Below are 14,519 nucleotides of genomic sequence, written 5' to 3' on the forward strand. Positions count from 1 at the left end.
CTCTCTGAACCTGTATATAAGATTTCTGACATTTTTAGACTGGAATCCTATACCTGGGAGTAAGCCTCATGAATTCAGTGGGGCTTACTTCTGAGTAGACATGTACAGGCTTCCACTGTTAGCCTCTTTTATCATGGTGAGGAAACATAGTTTGTAACCTAGAAACATTTTAGCTGTTGCTTAGCTTCAACCTTGCAAGGAAAAGGGTATTAAATGCTAACAAATCAGCATAGTTTATTTCAAAACTTCAAAACATACTTCAAGATGAAGTTGTGGGTAACCATTTAATTTTAACCATAACAGTCCCCATAATTTAAAAAAAGAGGCTCTTTTAAAGAAAAACTTCACATCTGTACCCATTTTCCCTCCATACAAAGAAAATGTAAGTACAGTGAATGCTGTTAACCATCCAATTAAATGCATTTTAAATACATGCTATTAAGAAGTCTAACAGTATGAGAAGAATACGTTTGTGGCACCTTAGAACAAAACTTATTACAGAGGCAATTTTACAATTGGATATACCAGTGCAGCCTTAATCAAATCCTAATTAATCTGCTGATTTTATATTCTGACATAATCTTGCTGAAAAGAGGCATAGTTAATTAAAACATGACTTGTTTATCCAGCTACCTAGGGTTCCAACTCTGAAAGTGGTATTCAGAAAACAAGTGCATTCTGTAGCATGTCATTTACTTTATTTTTCTTTTTTTAAAAAAAACAGACTTGGAACCAAAATTATGCAATGTCAGCAAGCAGACTTCTAAAGAGATATTTTGAAAGGTGAAATAATTGTTCCAGAGGAATCACGCTGACAATAATTTCATTTAAACATGCATTTTTCTATTATTTGCCCTACATTTAAGAAGTTCAGAACTCTTCAGCAGTCATTCATTACTACAAAACATTTTCATTCACAGTTTTTTTTTTAGCAATGGAATCATTTGTATAAAGATACAGAGACATTTACAAATTTATGGGACTGACCCACTTTTGCTCCAAGTGGAGGGTGATTACTCCCATACAAAGCAGCCTTTCTATCATTACTGTTTGTTGTAGCTACACCTTTTTATTTCTGTAACAGAAATCCCACCTTACCCTTCTCCAAAATATGTTAGAAAAGCCTATTTTTATGGTATAGTCATGCTGACACTGTACACTTTTGGTTTCTCACTAGGGAATTGTTTGTGTTTTTCCCCTTACCCACGGGGAAGCTCTGTGACTTAGAGACAGGAAAGCTATTACAGAACAACATCTCTGACACCTTTCTTTTACCAGTGAGCTTGGGGTAAGAGGTGTTGCAGTATGTGCATTAATTGAACAAAATTTTCATTCTGACTTCTTAAATGTGAGATCTTGGGGAAAACTGCATAAGGTTTCCTTCTACTCAAGGAGATGGATAAAACCAATGTATGTGAACCTGTCCAGCTGATTCCTGGATCAGTCATAGATACATCAATATAACCTGCTCACCCCAACTCAGCAGGGGTTCAGCTGAAGTAAAAAAAAAGGTGAGTTCTAGGGGTGTGGTGGGGGCAGGACCAGAGAGGATCCTAAGTCTGTTCACCTCAGTCATGTGGCCAGCAGAAGCCCTGATACTGAATAGGTTTTGTATCTGGTAACTTTACATCGGGCTTGGTAACTTACACCAGCATGCCTAGTGACACAACCACGAGACAGGCAATCCTGAAAAGCATATTCAGACACAAATACAGTAATTGGGAGAAAGATCTGGCTTGACCATTCATTGGCAAGAATTGTGCCACATCTGGACCACTTTGATCAAAGCTCTCTGTAAATTCCAGTAGCCATTTCAGTCTCAGCGATGATCAGTACACATATTTTGGGACTGTTGCTGCAAGAAGTTATAAGATGCTTTCAGCCAAAAATGAGGTCTCAGCTGGAAATTGTAAGTAAAAGGCGTTGGTAAGAGAGCCAGTGAGTTGCTCATTCTAATACAAGAGTTTACTTTTAGGGCAGGTTCACATACACTGGTTTTATCCATCTCCTTGAGTAGAAGGAAACCTTATGCAGTTTTCCCCAAGTTCTCACATTTAAGAAGTCAGAATGAAAATTTTGTTCAATTAATGCACATACTGCAACACCTCTTACCCCAAGCTCACTGGTAAAAGAAAGGTGTCAGAGATGTTGTTCTGTAATAGCTTTCCTGTCTCTAAGTCACAGAGCTTCCCCGTGGGTAAGGGGAAAAACACAAACAATTCCCTAGTGAGAAACCAAAAGTGTACAGTGTCAGCATGACTATACCGTAAAAATAGGCTTTTCTAACATATTTTGGAGAAGGGTAAGGTGGGATTTCTGTTACAGAAATAAAAAGGTGTAGCTACAACAAACAGTAATGATAGAAGCTGAATAAAATTAAAGACACGCTACAGATAAAATGGATATTTGGGCAACCAGGAAACCATGAGTCTTCCCATTCACCCATGGAAGCCTTGTGATAATTATATTTTAAATTCATATGTATTCTATGTGATAAAACAACACTGTGTCCTATTATAGATTCCATTAAGTACTGTACTGGGAAAAATGGACTCAAAAGCTGCTATTCCCTCTGCAGTGGAAGATGTCAGAACTTTGGGATGGGGGGGGGGGGATTTTCACCTGTACCACAGTAAGGGTTTAACTCACACATACAACACAGACACATGCTGAATGCCACAGATACAGTCCCAATCCTCATGAAGCCCCCAGATCTGGCTGTTATTTTGTTTAAATAATAAAATAAAATAAAATAAAATAAAATAAAATAAAATAAAATAAAATGAATGCATTCTCGCATTTAATAATACAAGTAGTTTGGTTCTAGGGCAACCACATATTATTGTTTTAAACTACAATGGCCTTGCAAGCTACTGAATAAAGTTTGCAGTATCCCAACAATAATATCATACATAGTACCCCAAAACAGAAGGGCATCCAATTCGTCAGCTTCCTACGTTCCTACCCTTGAAGAAAGACCTCCTGATCCTCTTGCAGATTTTTAATTTTTTTGCCCAGTGGTATGGGGAGAGGATTCGCATTAGCACTTTAGCAATAGTCTACAGTTAGCACTTCCACTGGGAAAGTCTACAGCAATTGTCACATTTGCCCCTCACCAGTGACCTACACAGATGTGACAGAAGAGCACAGTGCTCAAGTTACCATGGGAGCAGAACCTGGAAGAATAAGAACAGCCATGAAGGCTACCTGACCTGCCGCATCCTTCCATACATTCCCAAAGACAACTCAGATTGCCTCACGGCACCACTCTCCATTCATCAAAAATGATACTCTGGCTCTGGACTCTGCTCTCCAGCAGGTTTGCCAAATTTCAGACCTAAGCATCTCCTCATAGGGATGTAAGATTTCTTATGGTTATTGAATTGGTTAGATGTAAGCAGCATTATCGCTTTAGCAACCATTCTAAAAACTGCTGCATTAAAAAACACGTGTTCATCTATTGTATAAAATATCACTTATAAATATCACCAGCGCTTTTGGGGATAGGGTAGGTTATCAAACCGTAAATTAATAAATAGGTGCTGATGTTACCTGACCCTGTTACAATCTGAGATGCCAGCAGATCTCTGTAGGGACACATCACAGGTTTGCACCAAATGCAAGCGCGTTTCTGTCTCAGACACTGTAATTTATTTATCCCCGGCATGTAACATTAACAGACTGTCTGGATCTTGGCAAGCACAGACTTGCACTGTCATATAAACAGTCTGACAAAACCTACCGTTTCTTAAATGCGTAAGTGAATAAAAAGATTTCATCAAACTCAATGCAACCCGTAGCTGTGACTGGGTATACTTGGCATGGGATGTTGCAGTGGTGGTGGTGGTGGGCCCTTGGCACCAAGGAAAACCTGGCAAGCTATTCTCTCTCAGCTTCAGCCACGCATCTGTAAAATGGAAATAGTACTGACTTGAGGTAGGGTTGAGCTCATTGTTTTGCTTTTCAACTCAGAGGTAGCAATTTCAGGGTGCAGGGGGAGCCCCCCCCACTACCTCACTGCTACTTTCAAGGGTTGGGGGAGAAGCAAAACAATGAAAAGTTTCAGCTCGGTCCTACATGTGACTCAAATCAGAAGTCTTTTCCAGTATTATTTAAGGACATAGGAAGCTGCCTTATACCAAGTCTCCACCTTGCTCAGTATTGTCTACACTGACTAGCAGGATTTCAGGCAGCCGTCTCTCCCAACTGTACCTGGAGATGCCAAGGAATGAACCTGGGACCTTCCGACTGAGATTCCTGTAACTTAGAGACATTATGCAGATTTTAAAAAATCAGAGTATATTTCGCTTAATTGCTGCTGATTTCAAAGGGCAAAGAGAGTATGCAGGATACAAAAGTTGTATCTGAACACTGGAAACCCTCCTCAGCCAGCCCACCACACCCACATCTAATATTTTAACAGGCTCCACCCCTTTAAAAAAACCTATTTCTTTGCGGCATTAAGGGCTAGAACTTACTTGCTGTTGTTTTTAAAGGAAAGCTCAGGATACGGCATTAAGCTAGTCATGATGACTAATTTGATTCCATTGCGTCTGCTCTAAGCATGTCTAACAGCATAATCCTAACCATGTCTATGCAGCAGTAAGTCCTACTGAATGCAGTGGTGCTTACTCACAGGTAAACAAGGTTAGGAGTGCAGCCTCAGCCTGAATCCAGCCCATTGTTCTCTCTCTCTCTGTGTGTGTGTGTGTGTGTGTGTGTGTGCGCACACACACACACACACACACACACACACACTGTGATTGTGGGCTTGGAGAACACATCCAGCTCTGATTCCACTTCCTCACAAACAATATAAATGAGAGGCAAAAACAGAAAGACACAAAATGTTGTGTATGCAACGTTCATTCTAATTGGAAAGACTTCCATCTATCTTAAGTGCAAAAGTATAGTAATTAAAAATTAATCGTAGACAGAGATATGCAACTTACACTCACAAACTCCCTTTTCTGAAATTCTTTTGTGTTTATGCAGATTTGTGCCAGACATTCTGCATCCTCATTAAGTGGTATCTGGCAACTTGCCCAAGTTTTAGTGGGTTCTGGGAATGCCAATATATTAACCAGAGTACTTTTCACATAACCTTTGGAGTTTTTTCCTTCTGGAAAAGTCAACCATTTGGCACAGCGCAACCATACTTCATCTAAAAAAGCTTTCCGTTGCCAATCAACACAGAAATTACCCTTCAGTTCTTCATCCTTTCCAAACCTGTATGAACAACAAGTTCAGCAAGAGATTTACTCAAGTTGTACTTTCAAATGGGGGCATGTCATGTTGCATAGGTTTTGCAAAAGAAAAGGAATGAGACGTAAGTACTGGCATATACTCAAAAGGGATGATTTTCATTTTCTTATATATGTGCTGGCAGATATATTACAATATAAGATGCATCTTTTAAAAACTAGCCAATTTTACTACTGACACCAGTTTCTTCTATGGATTACCCATGACACCCACCCCACCATTCACACATCTCCCCACCCAACACTGGTAATTGAGCTGCTGGTGAATGATGACATCTCAAGCAACTATTTCAGCTGTAGAACCAGGTTTCCCTACTAGGTCTACTTCAGTTAGAAACTTCAAATACTCCTACAAGAATTTTAAGCAATTTAACAATGCCTGTTAAGCAACACTCCAAACCCTTTCACTCTGAAAAGAATTTGGAACAGATCCATAGGTATCTCCAGCACTTGGCATGATTAAGCTCTACCAGTTCCTCAAGTAACCAAAATACTAAAAAGCCTTACAGCAGGGCTGGGCCCAGGTGTCATATACGGCCCTCCAGGCATCTATAGCTGGCCCCTCAGGTCTCTCTGCAAGCCATACATCCTCCATGGGCCAAACTTCACTGACCCTGCTCCACAACTCCCTCCAGTTCTTCTCACCAGCTAGATAAGTCCTTGAACTGCAATACTGCCTTGTGCTTGCCTGGATGAAGGGATGGAGGTGCTTGGAAGCTGGATGTTAGGCTACTGTACTAAAGCAGCAGTCACATCCATGCCTTAGCCACTGCTCCTTGCAAGTTGCTCACTAGGGAATGGGACCTGTAGGCTGAAAAATGTACCACACTCCTGCCTTACAGGGACACTGTATGATACATATGGATAATTTAGGAAACAGAGGTAAAATATACAGTACAGTGGCAATCAAAAACTGTTAAACAATAGAATCAAAACTTTTATTCAGTTGTACCCAACTACAGCTATCTTTATAGCGCAGTGGAGACCCAAAAGAAAATTATATGTGAAGCAGTGGCACCATTTGTAAGAGATATCATAAACAATAAGGCAAGTACTGCACAGACACAATCCTTTCTTTATTAAATTCTTTTTTAAAATTGTATATAAATATGATAACATTTTCTTTTGGCTTTAGTGCAATTAAATCAATGGCATTAATGCTTTAAATGCACTCACACATCCCAAGCATCTCTTAACAAAATATTCATGCTGCTGGATTCATAATGCAGATGCAACTACCAACTTCAGCGGAAAGCCTAGAAAATGACATCCATCATTGCCTTGACTAATTGTTAGGGGACATTTCAGAACTAGCAGCTAGGGAACAAGTATGGTATCAGAGGTAAGATGGCCTGTATACATCATCTCCTCTTCCTTCTATTGTGAAATCTGACCTTCTTATCCTTTCGCCCTTTTTCAGTGAATGTGTGAAACACAAGATGTTGGATGTGCCATCTGTTGATAATGTTCCCTTATTTATTAATAATAGCACAAAATGTTGCATGTCAATTCCACATAAGTATCATACAAACATTACATTTAAAAAGCACTAATACAGTTACGTATATATGTATAGAATAGTTTAACTATGTTTTAGCATTACCTTATGGTCTGAAGCTCAACATCAAAAAAACTAAGATCATGGCCACTGGTCCCATCACCTCCTGGCAAATAGAAGGGGAAGAAATGGAGGCAGTGAGAGATTTCACTTTCTTGGGTTCCATGATCACTGCAGATGGTGACAGCAGTCATGAAATTAGAAGACGCCTGCTTCTTGGGAGAAAAGCAATGACAAACCTAGACAGCATCTTAAAAAGCAAAGACATCACCTTGCCGACAAAGGTCCGTATAGTTAAAGCTATGGTTTTCCCAGTAGTAATGTACGGAAGTGAGAGCTGGACCATAAAGAAGGCTGATCGCCGTAGAATTGATGCTTTTGAATTATGGTGCTGGAGGAGACTCTTGAGAGTCCCATGGACTGCAAGAAGATCAAACCTATCCATTCTCAAAGAAATCAGCCCTGAGTGCTCACTAGAAGGACAGATCCTGAAGTTGAGGCTCCAGTACTTTGGCCACCTCATGAGAAGAGAAGAATCCCTAGAAAAGACCCTGATGTTGGGAAAGATGGAGGGCACAAGGAGAAGGGGACGACAGAGGATGAGATGGTTGGACAGTGTTCTCGAAGCTACTAACATAAGTTTGGCCAAACTGCGAGAGGCAGTGAAGGATAGGCGTGCCTGGCGTGCTCTGGTCCATGGGGTCACGAAGAGTCGGACACGACTGAACGACTGAACAACAACAACAGCATTACCTTAATTGTTTCCTCTTACTTGAGTGCACAATGCCTACAAGGATCTTGCATTCAGGAACAGAGGATTATATTCTTTCTTGTGTTGTTTATTAAGAACAAGAAAAGGGTGCGTTTATGTTAGAAATCTGTTACCTGGTCAATCTCCAAGGCAAACGGGCTATTCTTAGAAACAGCAATTATTTGGGGGGAAAGGAGGGGAAATGTGTATAAGAACTTTTAGACAAGACAGGTTGGATTCTTAACAGCAGATACACCAGTGCACTGGCATCAGGTCATTTAATAAACAGCTGGTGTTGGCCGGGTGCCACTGGCAAATCCAACAGTTATATAGACCAAGCCTGGAATAATTGCCTGAAAACCTTTCAAAATGTGTTGTCTCCCTTGTGGATAATAGCACACACGAATGATGCTACTCCCAAACCATAGGCCTTTCAAGTATAGTACTCACCCACCAAGAAGCAAATGCTATAGAAGAGGTTATGCGTTATGTCAAGTGCAAATATTCCCATTGAATTGCTTTCCTTAATCTTGAATTAACACTAAAATAAAAACAATGTTAAGAAATCCAAACTGAGAACAAGAACCCACTGACAGCATACAAATCAATCTGGTTTACCTGATCCGATAAGCCCCCCCCCCCCCCGCAATGCAAACAAACCCCACTGCAGCCAACCACAGACAACCAACGACACCCTGCCCCCCCAATCCCTCTCATTACCAAGGAAATGTAGCAAGTGAATAGAAAGAGAACCTATCTAGTTGATGCCGACACCAAACCCCACATGTACATTATGAAAAAGAATAAAAATTTCACCACCACCCCTCTTCTTCCCCCCCTCTTCCTGACCTTATCCTGTACTCAACACTAATGTCTCATAACAAATGTTAACTAATCTGTAGAAAAGACTGTACAACTTGAAAAAAGAGACAAGACATGTACTTTTGTAAACCAAGAAAATCTTTAATACTTAAAAAAAAAGAAATTCAGATTGAGTCTAGGTGGTTTTATACACTACTACATATGGTGCACAGTTCCAATAATATTTACATAGAAGTCAGAACGTAGATTTTAAAGAACCAACACACACAAAAATCAGGTAGGAAAAAATTGATAAAGCACAGGCACACCTCAAGTACCTCCAAGCACTGCGCTCAAAAGTTTAACTTTTCCAGGAATGCTACAAATCAGTCTGGAGAGAGAATATTAGAAAACCATTACTGTAATACATCTTGGTAGTGAAAACACACAGCAATTGGTTAAGCTGCTATGATGACTCAACCATCGAGAAAACTAGCCTATCCTAGTCATAAAGATGCCAACTCCTTTTTAAAGTCATCAAGTGGTTGGTTTGGATGGGATCAAAAGTCCACATCTGCCTTAGAGATGGAAGTAGCTAGAATGGATATCTGCAAGAAGACCAATGACAGGAAAGCTAAGCCTCATGAGACAGAGAAGCTAAGGGGCAAAGTTTCCAAAGGCAAAGCAGAAAAACAAAAAGACAACTGAGAAATGGGACTCTGATAGGAAAAAAAACTTACAATAGAATTTGTCCTCTCAGCAATAACTAATGACAGAGACCCCCTGTCACAATGCTGACCCTGAAACTCTTAGGGTGAACAAGATCCAGAAGGCAGTGGGAAGGTGTCAGCATTCCACATATCATCTTGAACTGACTAGCAGATGTGCTACAGAGAGTTAAGGCAAGTGTTGGGCTGGGGTCGGGATGCTCTGGGCATCTCATTCTCTTTAAAGTTTTGGTAGCTCAGTCTTCACAGAGGCACAAATCCTGACCCTGCGGAGAAAGGGCAGGTGAGCTGAAAACAAAGCCAGGCTAGGCCACCTCTCTCGGGAAAGAAACAGACCTGTCAACTAAATACACAACGTGGGAAAAGGAAGCCAACAGCTAAAAGCAAAGTTTAAAAGGTAAAGGGACCCCTGACTGTTAGGTCCAGTCGCGGATGACTCGGGGGTTGCGGCGCTCATTTCACTTTAATGGCCGAGGGAGCTGACGTTTGTCCCCAGACAGTTTTTCCAGGTCATGTGGTCAGCATGACTAAGCCGCTTCTGGTGAACCAGAGCAGCATACGGAAACACCGTTTACCTTCCTGCCGGAGCGGTACCTATTTATCGACTTGTACTTTGGCGTGCTTTCAAACTGCTAGGTTGGCAGGATCAGGGACTGAGCAATGGGAGCTCACCCCGCCGCGGGGATTCAAACCGCCGACCTTCCGATCAGCAAGCCCTGGGCTCAGTGGTTTAGACCACAGCGCCACCCACGTTCCCTAAAAGCAAAGTTACCTAAAGTGTAAATATAATCAATGCCAATGTTCTTGCTCTTGGAGGTCTGGACCCCCCACCAACTTTATATTGAATTCTGTTCAGGTGCTATATGCTTCTGATAATATAAAGACAGAGAGGGAGAGGGAGTAAGGAAATGCCTACAAATCCACTGACCTGGGAGTCACAACAGAATACATTGCGAAGCATAAAATATTCAGAGATATGTCTTCATATATACTGTACAAGCATATAGCATACGTTGCAGTTGAGATTTTGATACTACAGAATCTTGTGGCACACTCACAGTCGGTAACTCAATACTTTGTGCTGAAAACACCAGTACAGATATAGACGTGCAGAACATTTTGTCACTATTTCATCTGGCAACTAAGTAGGGACATTCACTAGTTTTAATATATGCTGTCTCCCATAATGTCCTGCCCAATAAACTATCCACTGTATTTCAAGCAACAGGGTAACGGCAGTGTTTACATTCTTCCTAGTACCTGCAAAACAATTGTACCATCTGCAAACAAATATAATTAGCAACAGCGCTAACTGGAATATAAACCTTCTGTTAAATAGACAGGCTGCAATTCTATACCACTTGCCTTGGGAATAAATCCCATTGAGCTCACTTACTTCTGAGTAGACATGTATAGGATTGTACTGTGATAATCACTTTGAAATGTTATCCTAGAGCAATCAGAAATAGGAAAAAGTTGAAACCGTGCCCATTTAGAACCCTTCTCCCAAAAGCCAGTCTCTTCACTACATTAATCTATAGTTACAAGTAATCATATTCTTAGGAGCAGTTACAAGTAGGTAGCCGTGTTGGTCTGCCATAGTCAAAACAAAATAAAAAATAAAAAAATCCTTCCAGTAGCACAGAGACCAACTAAGTTTGTTCTTGGTATGAGCTTTCGTGTGCATGAAGAAGTGTGCATGCACATGAAAGCTCATACCAAGAACAAACTTAGTTGGTCTCTAAGGTGCTACTGGAAGGATTTTTTTATTTTTTATTTTGTTTTTTCATATTATTAGGGTTGCACTCAAAGCTACTCCTATTTAAAATAGTTAGCTTTCTGTTAATTTCAATGGGTCTACTTTGAGTAGAATTTAGTTGACTATAACCCCATAGATTGCAATCCTAATAATAATAATAATAATTTATTATTTGTACCCCGCCCATCTGGCTGGGTCTCCCCAGCCACTCTGGGCGGCTTCCACCAAACATTAAAATACATTTAAAATATCACAGTTTAAAAACTTCCCTAAACAGGGCTGCCTTCAGGTGTTTTCTGAATGTCAGGTAGTTGTTTATTCCCTTGACTTCTGATGGGAGGGCGTTCCACAGGGCGGGCGCCACTACCGAGAAGGCCCTCTGCCTGGTTCCCTGTAGTTTTGCTTCTCGCAGTGAGGGAACCGACAGAAGGCCCTCAGCACTGGATCTCAGTGTCCGGGCTGAATGATGGGGGTGGAGACGCTCCTTCAGGTATACAGGACCGAGGCCATTTAGGGCTTTAAAGGTCAGCACCAACACTTTGAATTGTGCTCGGAAACGTACTGGGAGCCAATGTAGATCTCTCAGGACTGGTGTTATGTGGTCCCAGCGGCCACTCCCAGTCACCAGTCTAGCTGCCGCATTCTGGATTAATTGCAGCTTCCGGGTCACCTTCAAAGGTAGCCCCACATAGAGCGCATTGCAGTAGTCCAAGCGGGAGATAACCAGAGCATGTACCTATGCACCTTACCAGGGAGTAAGTCCCATTTAATACAGTGGGACTTACCACTGAGTAAATATATGTAGGACTGTCAGATTCTTACCTAAATGCAAAATTAGTTCTTTGACATTATCATTATTATACTCTTGTCCATCTGCCTGGGTTGCTGCAGCCACTCTGGGCAGCTTCCAGCAGATATAAAAACTGCCTGAGATACTTCCTATGCCCTTTTTTCCAGGAGGCTTGCAATTAAATTATTAATTCATATGTATGTGTATTAATATTCATATTAATACACATACATACACACGTATGTGATAGTATCCATTCTAAAGTAGTAACATTTCACAACAGCTGAAGTTCCTTTTCATACCACATTAAGGATACAATCCTATACTCACTGACCTGTGACTAAGCTCCAGTTGAGCGATGTATGAGTTTGGGTAGAAATGCACAGAACTGTACTTGAAATTGCTCAGTAAATAATTGCACCACTGGCACCACTGACTCCAAGGGACTTGTGGTCCCTCATCTCCCACCAGCCCCAGTCAGAACAGCCAATGACAAGGATGGTGTGACTTGAAGTTCAACAACATACCATATCCCCTATCCCTGATTTACACACTGGAAGATGCACTCTGGAAAACTTTCAAGAATTAAAGGTAAAAAGTTGAAAGTAACACACATAAGACTGTTGGCTTTGGTATTAATATAACCCCACACAACGCTCCATTAAAATCATTCCACTGACATAGGAAATTCATCTACCTAGACTAATAAAAATCTACACCAAAGAACAGAACTCACTTTCCCAGCTCATCCCATCAGCATATGCTCTACCAAAAGGTAAAGCAAGGTAAGAACCCCCCCCCCATAAAAGAAATGTGGGGGAAAGCACAAGCCAATTCTGCAAGTACTGACATTCCCTAAGTACAGACTTCTCAGTGGATGCTTATCTTCTGAGTCTCTCTTTTAAAAAGTTACATGCATAATTCCTTTGATAGTTTACAGCAGGCAGCCACTTTTATAACAATCTCTTGGGACATCTCTGGACCACAGAACCATTTGACGTATCCAGATTTTTACTGTGACATGCAAAATTAACCATTCACAACAACAACAACAACAACAACAACATGCACAGGTTAAAAAAATGTTTCCAAGTATTAGCTTTAAAACAATTCCTCAACCTGCCTCATCTCTCTATTATGTTTCATAGATATTAACTGGTCCCGCAATTAAAAAAAACTTTGCTTGCAGTGACATGAGACGTTGCGGCACCAGCTTAAACTGTATCTAGATTTTCAAAGCAGCTCCTTCAAAACCACAGGCGCAAATCAGGAAATGCACATGAACCACTTTCCAGCTTTATCCTCAGTTGGGAAGATTCCCCAACAAAACAATGTACCTAGGCAAAACCTTAAAGCACAGACAACCATCCGAAAAGCCCTGTCAGGGAAGACTAAAAGAATCACTTGATTTTAAGAAAGAAAGAAAGAAAGAAAGAAAGAAAGAAAGAAAGAAAGAAAGAAAGAAAGAAAGAAAGAGTGATGCCAGGATGGTTAACTACATGTCACAGCTTGTAACCAAACCCCTGGCTGACAAGGTAAGAGGAATACCAACGGATGGGAGGGAAGCCCTGATAGAATTTCGTTTCCAGTTTGCTACTTTCATTTCAGCTCCGGCAAGACAGATGCCTCCTTCCTCCTGGATGGATATTATGCCAATCCGGGAAAGGACCCACTGGAATGTGCAGTCCGGATATGGATGTGTGTGTGCGTGCGCGTGCCATATTAACAACCCAAACGTCTCGGCTGTGTGCGTGTGCGGGCAGTCCCCGTCTAACGTGTGTGCTTCTGTTCACATGAGGCGTGCGGTACATGCATCCAGCCACACACTCGCCGCTCCTGCACGCACTTTGCCTGCGTGCCAAAGACACAAAGGAGAGAGAGAGAGAGAGAGAGAGAGAGAGAGAGAGAGGCACCTTCTGTTCTGGGGCAACCCCCGAGAAGAGTGCCCGTGTCGCTTTAAGAGCCGCAGACCTTCAACTTGGGCCTCTCCTCACTTTGTCAGACACTTTCTGGCTGTCTAAGTGGTGCTGGAGGAACTCCTTCATGCGCGGGGACTCCCCCTTTCCCTGCGCGCGCGGCGGCGGCGGCATCTCCGCTTGCCCAGCCAAGGACGGGAGAGCCCGGCAGGTTGTCCGCGCACACTCACCTTTCCTGCAAGCCCTACATCTCGCCCCCTGAGGCGCCGGGAGGGGGGCTTTCCTTATGCAGAGCAGGAGAGGTCCTTTTATCCTGCCCCCTCCCCGCTCTGTCTGTCTCCGGCAGGGCAGATCTGCGCGCTGAGGCTGCGTCTGCTTCCAACTCATTCCCAGTCTCTCCTCCTCCTCCTCCTCCTCCTTTCCCCTCCTCCTCCTCCCCCCTCCTCTGGCTGCTGCCTGTCTGCAGCTAGTCTGGCTCTTAGTGACAGCAGGCAAAGAACGGGGGAGACGGGGAAGGAAGGGAGACGGGGGCGTGCGGCCGGGCGCGAGCACGCGCGCGGGCGCCGGAGTGGGGGGAGGGGAAGGAGAAGCTTCCTGAGCAGGCCCGAGCGCTGCGATTCACAGGCTATACTGACACCTGCCGGGCCGGATGTGTCAACGGCAGGCTAGGCAAAAAGTTGCATTAGCTGCAATCCCAAACTCAACGAAAAAATCGTTTCTCCCCCCCCCCACCTTTTTGTTTGCACCACCAGTGTCCCGCTGTCTTGGTTTAGAATAAATTGTGGTGGTTGTTATATTTATATGCCACCCATCTGACTGAGTTGTCCCCATGGGCATAGCCAAGGGGAGCAGGGGGCAGCTTCCCCCACCCCCAAAAAATCAATCAAAATCAATACAAATCTGAGGTTCTGCCCCCTCCCCTAACAAAAGCCTGCCACCTTAACAAAAATCC

At 42.4% G+C, this 14,519-nt stretch overlaps 1 protein-coding gene across 4 annotated transcripts in view; it reads right to left on the reverse strand.

Moving 5' to 3' along the window:
- The window catches only part of LDLRAD4 (low density lipoprotein receptor class A domain containing 4), a 265,837-nt gene extending 251,861 nt beyond the window's left edge, over nucleotides 1-13,976 (reverse strand). For 3 of the 4 annotated variants that reach the window (XM_033154839.1, XM_033154833.1, XM_033154834.1), the window contains exon 1: nucleotides 13,798-13,976. The gene's annotated coding sequence lies outside the window, so the exon portion shown is untranslated. Of the gene's footprint in view, nucleotides 1-13,203; nucleotides 13,223-13,797 lie in introns of those variants that run through there. The other variant, XM_033154836.1, reaches the window with a different exon arrangement.
- Nucleotides 13,977-14,519: the final 543 nt, after the last annotated feature.

This window comes from Lacerta agilis, chromosome 7 (genome assembly GCF_009819535.1).
Source record: "Lacerta agilis isolate rLacAgi1 chromosome 7, rLacAgi1.pri, whole genome shotgun sequence".
Lineage (NCBI taxonomy): Eukaryota > Metazoa > Chordata > Lepidosauria > Squamata > Lacertidae > Lacerta > Lacerta agilis.